Source organism: Octodon degus, unplaced genomic scaffold (assembly GCF_000260255.1).
Source record: "Octodon degus isolate 3935 unplaced genomic scaffold, OctDeg1.0 scaffold00269, whole genome shotgun sequence".
Lineage (NCBI taxonomy): Eukaryota > Metazoa > Chordata > Mammalia > Rodentia > Octodontidae > Octodon > Octodon degus.
The window spans coordinates 1667453-1668116 of record NW_004524845.1 but is presented as its reverse complement, the minus strand read 5'-3'; positions in this window follow the sequence as shown (position 1 = coordinate 1668116).

Genomic DNA, 664 nt, shown 5'->3' with positions numbered 1-664 from the left:
TTCTAATGGTGTTTGTAAATAGCTTCACAAGTCCTCTTCTTGTACAGCAATTAACCACTAAGAAGAATATATGCAGTGTATTATTTGTTGAAACTGTACTTCCGATTGGATTTGAAACTGTCTCATTGCTATCTGTTTATCAATAAAACTTTGAAAAAAAAAGATCCCAGAAATCAAACACAAGAAAATCACACTGAAAGCTACTAGAGAAAAGAAGTAGATCGCATTCAAAGGAAAACCCGTCAGAATTACAGCCAATTTCTCTTCAGAAACCATGAAGGCAAGTAAAGCATGGAATCAACTTCAATCTGATAGAAGTCATCTAACACAACCCAATGGGTAACATAATTCTAAATGGGGAAAAACTGAAATCTTTTACTCACAGATCTGGTACAACACAAGGATGTCCTCTATCACCACTCCTATTCAATATAGTTCTGGGATAATTAGCTAGAGCAATCAGAGAAGAGAGAGAAAAACAGGAATAAGAATAGGTAGTGAAGAATTTAAGCTATCACTATTAGCAGATGGCATGATACTTTACTTGGAAGACACAAAAAGCTCTACCTTAAGAAGCTACTAGAATTAATGCACAAATTCAGTAGTGTAGCAGAATAGAAAATCTATACCCAAAGTCAGTATCATTCCTTTACACAGATAACAA